The 10,180-nt window shown below is 40.5% G+C and overlaps 1 protein-coding gene across 3 annotated transcripts in view; it reads left to right on the top strand.

Moving 5' to 3' along the window:
* LOC136852013 (tubulin gamma-1 chain) overlaps nt 1-10,180 on the top strand; it is a 70,516-nt gene that overhangs the window by 44,278 nt on the left and 16,058 nt on the right. Inside the window, exon 9 of one of the 3 annotated variants that reach the window (XM_067126478.1) lies at nt 1,798-8,452. The exons of 1 other annotated variant lie outside the window; for it this stretch is intronic. The gene's annotated coding sequence lies outside the window, so the exon portion shown is untranslated. Of the gene's footprint in view, nt 1-1,207; nt 8,453-10,180 lie in introns of those variants that run through there. One more of the 3 variants, XM_067126480.1, reaches the window with a different exon arrangement.

A 10,180-nucleotide genomic window follows, 5' to 3' on the forward strand; every position in this document is an offset into this window, starting at 1 on the left:
ATATTTGAAAAGCGTCGTAACCTCGGAACGTCGTAAGCCGGAACCGTCGTAAACCGGGGACTGCCTGTATTCTTATATTGCTTTTGTACTGTATTATAAACTGCGATCATAGCGATCAGTGTTTTGGTTTGGAAATCGATTACGCGGTAAGTTTATTTCGCTGTATTTAACTCAATTCAGAGCACTTATTTTGCTTCTAGTTAGCGTAAATGAATCTCTAGATACTTTTAGTTATATGGGGCAAGGTTATTTTTTATTATACAAAGTGTTTTTAAGTGGAAATATAACTTAATATGTCTCATTGTGAAATAAATTTAGCTATTTTTTTTCAGTTGGGGCGTGTTTGTTTTGTGTAAAAAAAATCAAGATTCTGTTCGCTATTTTCACTTGATTTCATCATACTACAAGCTTTACGCATTTATCGTTTATCAGCATAAAAACAGCAGTAATGTGTTCTTTCATGCCCAGTATTTTTTATTAAAATACTTTCTCTCCCATTTTAATTATGGTCGAGTTTCATCCATGTCGCCGATGTACGATAATTTATGGTCATTAGCAGCTTCAGCTACAGCTTGCAGCTTAAATTTAGCAGTATATTTCCTTGCCGATCTTTTATCCAAAGCGAGTAAGGGTATAATGTAAAAATATATCTGTCCTATTCTACATAACGTCATTTGTAACATAACTACGGTAATTGTTTACACCATATGATGGTTGAAATACAAGCAAAACGGCTGTTGCTATCCGATTCGGTTATAAGCAAAACAACAGTTTCTCATTCGGTTGTTTATGGCTGTATGCATTTCCGCAAGAGTATAATGTTACCAATAATACTTTTGTCATTCTTTTTTACTTTTTTAACTAGAAGATGGGATAAAGAGATGGAGCAAAAGAAGTTGGTCTGTCGTAATTTGGCCTCTCTCGCTGCCGGATTGTATGCTGCTGCCTGCGCCTGCGTGAAATTTAAAAATATTTTATAAATATTGTCGTATTGGTATTAGTTGCTTACCCCATTGCAAAATCGAATTATCGTAACTCGAGCACTACCTGGATACTTGAGTATTTCAATAGTTTTATCACAAAAAGTGCATTTAATCATGAAAATTATATAAAAATACAGTAATTAGTGAATAGTGAATTTTTCTCGTTGAAAAATACCACGAAATGGGCAAATTTTCCGCGAATAAAGTGTGTATATGTTCCACAGAGAAATCCGTGAATAGTTGAGTCCACGTATCGTGAGAATGCAAATACGGGTGTTTACTGCACAGTTATTCGCACTTCTGTTCAACATGTCAGAGGATAGTCTCCTTCCTTTACTCTTGCATGACCAGGAAGGAAACCCAGGTGAGGTGAATTACCAGTCAGTTCAGAAGCTTACTCAGAATCCTCCCACCAAGAAGTAAGTCTTCCTACTATAAAGACTGAAAGGTTTGTATATTGTGGAAGAACAAATGACAGATTTTAAAAGTAATTTGTATTTTTCCTAACTATACAAACCAGAGGTCTTTATAGTTATACTGTAAGCCCACCTCATGCCACCCTTCATTCTGCTCCCTGGGCCAAAATATGTATACCGAGTGGTTGGCGGGCTCCCACCCACAGTCAGTAGTTAACTACGTACTCCACCACCTTGTTTGAAGTTAAGCAGCCAGTCTCCAGCTGTGCTGAAGGTAATTCCAACTATAAAGACCTCAGGTTTGTATAGTTAGGAAAAATACAAGTTACAGTACTTTTAAAATTTGTCATATTGTCACGGTTATGGTGTGTTACATGATTGTTTCTCTTTTTCCACAGGAAAAATCTAGTCGGAGTTATTTTAAGCATATCATTTCCGTGTCATTCTGGTCATGGAAGCATCTGAACATTATTTCTTTTGCCAGTTCTGCATGGGGATGAAAGTTGCTGGTTGGTTGGCTGGCAGGTATAGATGAAACCTGCTTTTATGTCAGCGTGGGCCTTCGTTCTTTTTTTTTTTTTTTTTTTATATAATGCACTGGTCATTTTAGGCGAGTGAATTTTTTTTTTTCACTGCCTGGTTGACATTTGGCCAGCTATGTAAAAAAACTTAGTGATATTGTCATATGTAAGTTAGTGTACCATATCATATTGTTATCTGTAAGTTAGTGCACTATTTTGTACATTTTGTTGTACCTTAGCTTTTTAAGTGTGCCTTTGGCTCTTGAAGGATCTGTTTTCTCTTTGTAATTGCTATACTTAGTATTTCATAAGCATTAAAAAAGTGGATTGCAATAAATATATTGCAGAAATGCTGGCAACTACAGTAAATACCAGACACATGCTTAATAGTATTTACTTATGTTTTATATTAATGAGATGGTGACTGAACATTCCATTGCTGTGTGTGTGGCCTGAATTTTACTGTTGTAAATATATTTGTAGCCAAAAATTAGAAAATGTGATCATTTGCTGGTGAAGTGTTTTGGTGTTAAATAATATAGTATAGAAAGGTATAATGTTTTATAGCGTTAAATATTATTTGCAGTAAGGATGAATAGAATCACTTCATTTGTAACTATTTATCATTAGAAAAGTTCATTGCTTCCATTTGTATGACTGGTATGATTAAAGTATGTGAATGGAGTTTTTTTTTTATTTTGGGCCAGGAGCCAGTCATTTGGAGTTACATTATACTGAGTAGTTCTAAGAGTAAAGATAACAAACTGTAACATTTGTACTGTGAGAGCTTATAGCTTCAGCTTTGTAGATATTTAATGAAGGACTGTTATTGAATGAAATAGTTGAGTTTGGGGTGTATGGTGTACAAAATTTCTTGTGCCATAGCATTTTCATTCAGATTTCATGCAGTGGAATGTCATACTAAGAATAAAATTTATTTTTTACTATTGGTTTTATATTAAAATGATGGATTGTCTTGCTGTTTTATAACTACTTGTAATTTCATGATATTTTTTGAGGTGATATTGAAACTCACTGAGAAGGTTGTTTTAGAAAAAAGCAAAAAGTCCAGTGGAGGTTAGTAAAGGGTAATGTTCACTGGTCTGAGGTTAGAACTTTAGTAAAGGAGGAGAGAAAAATGGAAATATCAAATTATTCCAACAGGAAATAAAATATACTCTTCATATTTGGAGTATCTTTAAGGGTATGAACTGGACTGGCTATAGACTTGACTAACAAGAATAGTAACCTGGGGATGGGCCTATGCTTTCCTCATTCGTGTCACCTTTTCTTCTTCGGATGGTGTAGAGTGTGGATGCTTCTCATCGCGCTCTTTCATTTTGGTTGTAGTCTGGCTTAATACCATAAAACCTTTCCCTTTTTGTCTTGTGCCCTGGCACTGTACGTTTCCAGGTGTGTTTTGTTACCTTGTTTGTCTTTTGGCCCAGTTTTTCTCCCAGTTTGGAAAACATACAGGACCAACATTGCTGAGAGGGTTGTGGACAGCCAGATAACCACTTCATGTCCTACATTGTGGTAGATCCACATACAATATGTACACCTTACAGGGGAAGGGAATGTACTTATGTCCTTCCTAGTGAGGAAGATGTTACCTGGGTCTTCCCCCATTGGGAGTGTTATGGTAGGAGGAGAAGGAAGCCTAGGAAGGGCTCTGCATCTTCTCTAGAGGGTGTTCCCACACTGGAAGTGGTGCATAGTCCTTCCAGGTCTCTCTTACCCCAAGTCACCTTCCCTCTTCCTCCCCCCTCCCCTAGCACTTCTTCTGGGAAGGATAAGTCACCAACTTGCAAACCTGTTCAACCATTATCTGATGATGAGGAAGCTAAAGAGATGTAATGTTTAGCCTCTCCTTAACATTGTGGGGTCTCCTCTTTTTGCCTTTCTGGACCACTGTGTCCTTCACCATCATGTATGAAGAGACCCACTCCCCCTACAGGTTCTCCCCACTTGACAGAGATTCTCCCTGTAACTAAGCAAGTGGAAGTTGTGACCACCAATACATACCTAACAGAGGCGCCGATAACTGAAAATTCGACGCTTTTTGGTGCCGATAAGCCCCGAAAAAGTGCCGGAAATCGCCGATTTTCGGTTAGTGGCGATTTTTGGTTATCTCACCCCCAGAACGGAACCCCCGCCGATAACCGAAGACTGCCTGTACTTTGTTGAGACTTCATTGGCAGGGCTGCTCTTTCATTACCACTGAGGCTAATAATCTGGAATCGGTGATAATGGTAGCAGTCCATGTTATTCCATGGCTGGACCTTTGGCAGTGTGCCATAACAACCTTCATGAGGATAGAACTACTGGTGGATGTCTGGTCCTTAGCAAGAAGGTTAGCAGTGTCAGGTTGAAAACATATCTTTCTGGCTTACCAAATCACCAGTGTGTGGTTGAATCTGATTCTGTGCTGGAGAGTTGCTGTCTCATCAGGTTTCATACAAGAGCTGCCTCTTTCTGCGCAACAGTTGTCACTGGGTCACAGTTTTACTTTTACCTGGGTGAGGTTGACACTGCCATAGAAATAGAACTTGGAGATTTCTGAGATTCCCTGTTCTTCCATGCAGCCACGTTCAAACCAGTGTGGGAAGGCAAAGCACTGCCTGCAAGCCCTGCATTTACCTCTAAAACCATCTACTTAAGGTGCCCAGAAGAAGTCTCAGGGCCAGAAGATTAAGCAGGAGAAGCAGCCCTCTTCATTATCTAAGAAGGGCTCAGACACTTCCCAGGTCAGTCCAAGAGATGGGGTAAAGGGAAGAAGAAAGGAAGGAGTTGCTGAGAATGGCGAGCCCCTCCTTTGCTGTCGTGCTGTTAGGCAATGTAAAAGCAACCCAGAGTGGAACCCAGGATAGTCTAAGTCCTACTGGTCAGGTACAGGATCCCATCCCAACTTGCACAGAGGATTCACCGAAGTCTTGAGCCCTGTAGGTGGATGTTGAAGAGATGACACAGAAAGGCACAGCATCAGTCTCTTGGATTTTACAGCTGCCTCTTCTTAGTGGAGAAGGCCTCTGGACACGTACATCTGTCATATCTCATTCACTTAGGAGACTGCTTGTTCAGTGTTAATTTCATTAGGGAAGACTTCATGATCATGATTGAGCTGCAGGATGCCTATTTTCAGATCCCAAAGACAAATGCAGTCTCTAGCCCTATGCCATGATGTAGGTGCAGTGATAAACTGGCAGGAGTCCGATTTAGTCCCCAAACAGCAGATCAGGTGCTTGGGGAAGCTCCTGGACACCATTGCAAAGAAGGCCTTCCCAGCCATTTTTATGCCTGGACATTCTCAGGAAGTCGCAACCTGTTTCCTATTGAAGGAGCAACCAGCTAGGTAATAGCAAGTGATTATGGGTCATCTCTCATCCCTGGAAAACTTGCCCCTCACTGTTGAAGTTACCTTTGTTCCCTGCAGTGACAAATGAAACAGAACTGGTCTTCCTCAAAAGACTCGCCACACCGTCTAGTCCCTCTAAACGAGAACTTGAAGGATGATCTAGCTTTGTGGCTCAATGACTTCAACTTTCTGGATGGGGTCTCTGAACTCTCCTACTCCGTAGGTTCTTCTCTTCTTGGATGCCTCAAGGAGAGGTTGAGGTGTGTGTCTGTGAGAAAAGTTAGTTCCAGGGAACTAGATCTCAAACCTGCATCTTCACACCAACATCTTGGAGATACAGGCACCCTGGTTGGCACTCTAAGTTTTCAGACCCAACTGCCAAGGATATTTGGTGATCATCATGAGCAGCGACAACACCAAAGTGGAGTACACCAGCAAACAAGGCAGGATGTTGTCCTTCATGCCAACTAACCCCCACACAAATACATGAGTGGGCAACCCTGCAGGCTATTGAATTGTGAGCCAGATACATCCCAGGCAAGAGGAACGTCCTGGTAGATCAACTGAGCCACCAGGGCCAGGTATTGGGAATAGAGTGGTCCCTTTACCCAAGAGTTGAGGAGAAATTGTTCGATCTTTGGAGTTTCTCCCATGCTTGACCTCTTCGTGAAAAGGGTGAACAAAAACTAACATCTTTTTCTCCCCAGTCCCAGACCCGTGGGCAGCCATATAAGATGTCATTCAATACCTGTCGGACAACTGTACATTTGTCTTTCCCTTGTTCAACCTTTGCTGCCAAGTGATCAACAGGGTGTTCATTGCTCCAGACCTTCAGGTGACCTTGGTAACCCCTAGTTGGCCACATGCTGAGTGGTATGGAAACCTGACTCTCCTAGTCTAATGTACAACATACAGAGAGAGTTGGCCACGTTCTTGCAGGCATCTTTGAGCTATTAAGCCTGTTCATCTTCATGGGTGCAGGTTATCCAGCATCTGTTGTGAGAGAGAAGTTTTTCTAGCAGGGCAGTTAGAGAAATGTCTGGGTACCTCTGCAAATGTGTGCCATGGAAAGTTGGCTATCATCTGTGATAGATGTCGTAGAAAGGGTTACAGTTGACCCCTGGTATTCACGAGGATGTGTACCACCACACCCCGTGAACAGCTCAAATCCGCAAATACTTAAAACCCCTCTAAAAACACTGGTAACTGCATTTTTGATAGTTCAGAACACCAAAAAAACCCTCTAAAAATGCTTATACCTGAACATTTTAATAGTGCATTTATTCATGAAAATATGAAAATACAGTAATTTGTGAATATTTCTCCATGAAAATACTTTGAAAAGGCAAATTTTCTGTGAATAATGTGTATATATGTTCTACAGAAAATCCGCAAATCCAGAACAACGAATAGGTGGGGGTCCACTGTACTCTCCGTTTGGAAAGTTTACTCAGTGAACAGCAGACCCCCTCATCTTTCTTCACCGTGATGAAGGCCTTTCTGTCTGTTGTTAAGGGCTACTGTGCATCTCTCTCAGGATTTCCAGTTGAAAGGTTTGGCCCTCTCTACCTCAGTGGAGTTGGCCATGTTAATGAGGAATTTCAAGTAATCCTGCCGTACCTGGGAACTAAGCCCCCTTGAGTGGGATGTTTCCCTGGTCCTCGGGAGACATACAGCCACCTGGTGCGTGCAAGCTGTTGTCTCAGTTCTTGGTTAGATACGTTTTGTATTGGTCCTGGCATCGGTGAAGAGATTTGGGGAATTACATGGCCCATCTTATCTTGTTGAGCGCTTGGAAGAGGGGGCAGGGGGCCCTCTCCTCTTTTATACCAGAATTCGTAGCCAAAGCTCAAAAGCCCTCATTTCTCAATGAGAGATTAGAGAGTATCTTGATCCCCTCCCTCCAACACTTTGTTGATGGAGGTCCAGATGAGATGTTATTGTGCCCTTAAGTGTCATCAGAAAAGAAATCTTAAGGACATATTAGCATGGGTTGTCTCCAAAAGTGCAGGATGTTTGGGGCGTGTGATTTTCTCTTGCCTTTCGGAAGAACTAGTGTAGTCCCCCACAAGCTGTTGTCAGTTCTTGGATTGAGACCTTACCTTGAACACGGTTTTTTTATTGGCCCTGGCATAGGCAAAATGATTTGGGAAATTGCATGACTTATCTTATCTTGTTTAGCGTTTAGAAAAGTGGGGGTCTCACTCCTCTTTTGTGCCGTAATTTGTAGGCAAAACTCAAAAGTCCTCAGACCACCTTCACTGCATTCTACCTGAGGGATATCACCCATAAGTCCTTTGACACTTTCTTCTTGGGAACTGTGGTCGTTGCTCAGCAAGTGGGTTAATTATCAGGCTCCAGGCCAGGCCACTAGGTTAGAGAGTAATGCCTGTATTGCCCTCATTCTCCTCTCCTATAACAAGGGGAAGAAGAGACATTGTAGAGTTTTTCTGAACCTATCACTTCTTATTGACCAGAAAAAGCTACGGGCTGATGGAAATTTTTCCTAGTTAGTCCTGGATTTCCAGAATTTTTGCTTCCTACATTTTCATCCTCAAGAAATCCAGACATTGAGTCTTAACTGAGTGGTCTCTTATCACCTCAGTGTGAGGAGGGGCCCTGATCTTTCATCCTACAGGTACAAGCAATGGGATGAATGGTTCTTCTGATGGGCACTTATACTTTTGTTTTGGGGTACCACCTCCCACTTAAGGTGTATATCTCCATACAGGATGGCTCAAGTTTGCAACCCTGTCTTTTTCTTAAGTATACAAACAAAATAACTTTATCCACTGTGCTTCATCCTTACCTCTGAAGGAAAAATGGATGATGTGCATGAGGAGAGCAATGATAACCCCCCCTCTCTCCCCAACCTCCTGGAGGTTACTCCCCCTTTTAGTTAAGTCTTCAGCTGGTCTATTGCATGTGCTAAAGGATACTCTGTGTATGAAAGGCTTTGGTTTGTATATCGAGGGAAAATACAAATGACTTTTAAAAAGTTGTAATGTTTCCTCTGAAAACAAACTTGAAGGTTAGCACTTTGGGAGTTAAGTGTGTTTGCAGGCTGGTTAAAATTTTTAATCGGTTATATGGTGGTGATAATTTTCTGAGAATAAGTGAATGTAAGTTCTGTAGTCTGAATGTAGTTAAAAGAAAATAAATGGTCTCAGTAGTAAAGTGAGTTTAATTAATCTTCTATCTTCAAGGAAATGTTGCCAGAAAGTTATAAGGAGAAATGTGCTGTAAGCAACAACATTGTCATATGAAATGTGATTAATGTAGACAAAATCAGCTAATTATTAGAATAAGCATTAGTGGTAGATCATTGATTGATTTTTAATTGTCATGGAATTTTTACCAGCAGTAACAGAAATGTAATTTTTTATAACTCAGGCAATTTTATATAGTGTTACCATATGATAAATAAGTGTTGCTGTGTATTTTTGTTTTTTATTTTTTTGCGTTTCTTCATTCGTAATTTCCTTGGACATTGTTTTAAGGATGTAATCTCTTTTATGAGACACTATTTAATTATATGATCATATGGCAGACATTTGGAAGAGCCAGTACAGTGTTAAAAAATAAGAAGGTTCCTATCATCATAAAAGGGAAAGTCTATGATCAGTGTATCCTCTCCACTGTCACCTATGGGGGCTGAAACTTGAGTCTAACAAAAACGCTTCCCCCTTAAATTACGAACCATGCAGAGGGCACTTGAGAGAATTATGCTAGGCTAAGTGGATACGTCAAAAAAAAACTGAAGTAAAGGATATCCTTGAAACCATCAGTAGCTTAAGTGGAACTGGCGGGGCACATTGCCAGGATGACAGACAACAGATGGACATCAGGAACAACCTTCTGGACGCCCTGAGGATACACAAGAAATCGAGGAAGAGAAAAAACCCACTAGCGAGATGACTTGGACCAACATAAACGACAGTGACACGGAGCAGCGGAGGATAGAAATCTGTGGAGAAGCCTGGGGAAGGCCTACAACCAACAAAGGACTTTTGAAGGCTGAAATGATGATGATGAAACTTGTCAATCATGAGTGAGACCAAACTGCAAATTGAGCATCACATCAAGAATATTAAAGGACCCAGTGGAGCACTGTAGGGACAGATTGTGTCGAGAACCAAGTGTCCTAGGAATTCTCATGAGGTGCTGTAACAGATTAGCCCAAACAGTGACGCAGACAGTTTGTATTCTAGATGCATGAAGAAAAGTGCAGACAGCAAATAACCAATTAGGCAAGACATAGATGTTTTTGTTATCTTGGAAGAGTATTTATCTTTAAGAATGAATGAGGAATGAGCGTGGGTGATGATTAGTAGGAGGAAGAGGAAGAAGAGTGCCTCACATTTGGAGGAGGAAGAGGAAGAAGAGTGCCTCACATCTTCTGCTGCTAGTACAACTTGACCTGCAGTTACTAACAATCCCAATGATTACAAAATTATCCCCTTGTGATAATAGTGTAAACCCCCCCGTATTCGTGTTTTTTTTTTTGTTTAAACTATCAAAATAGGCAGTTCTAAGTGTTTTTAGTATTCGTGGATTTTAGCTATTTGCAGGGGCGGTGCAATACGCATCCCCCACGAATAAGGGGGGCTTACTGTACACATTTATGGTATCTTAGCCTACACTATAGTAATTATTAATATCAGCTAATTCTGAAGGTTCATGTAGAGTGACTTATGATAATTCAATACAAAGAGAAATTGAATAACAAACAAGAATCAACTTAGCCTACACTATGGTATATTGTATACATATACGGTAGCCTAGCCTACATTACACTGTACTCTACATTCACATATTAATATCGTATTATACAAGCATCAACATAACGAATATGCATCTTTTCCATGGATCTTTTAAAATTTATGCTTTACTTCACTGTATCCA

Source organism: Macrobrachium rosenbergii, chromosome 24, assembly GCF_040412425.1.
Source record: "Macrobrachium rosenbergii isolate ZJJX-2024 chromosome 24, ASM4041242v1, whole genome shotgun sequence".
Lineage (NCBI taxonomy): Eukaryota > Metazoa > Arthropoda > Malacostraca > Decapoda > Palaemonidae > Macrobrachium > Macrobrachium rosenbergii.